The sequence below is a fragment of the Cibotium barometz genome, chromosome 42 (assembly GCF_041138505.1).
Source record: "Cibotium barometz isolate CiBa-2024 chromosome 42, ASM4113850v1, whole genome shotgun sequence".
NCBI lineage: Eukaryota > Viridiplantae > Streptophyta > Polypodiopsida > Cyatheales > Cibotiaceae > Cibotium > Cibotium barometz.
This window is the reverse complement of record NC_141087.1, coordinates 23,725,026-23,725,338: the sequence shown is the minus strand read 5'-3', so window position 1 is coordinate 23,725,338 and position 313 is coordinate 23,725,026.

Sequence of the window (313 nt, the reverse complement as noted above, 5' to 3'; positions counted from 1 at the left end):
CTCTCTCTCTCTCTCTCTCTCTAACACACATTGTCTATTTAACTTGCTCTCTTTACCTTTCTCTAACCCTCTCTAACTCTCTAACTCTCTCGAATTGGCCAACTCTCACTCTCTAATTCTCTATAATTCTCTCTATTTCTAACTCTCTCTAACTCTTTGCCTTTTTGTATACCTCTCTCTCTCTCTCTCTCTCTCTCTCTCTCTCTCTCTCTCTAAATCTCTCTTTCTCTCTCTATTTCTCTTGAACTCGCCAACTCTCTCTATTTCTCTTGAACTGGCCAACTCTCTCTCTCTCTAAATCTCTCTTTCTCTC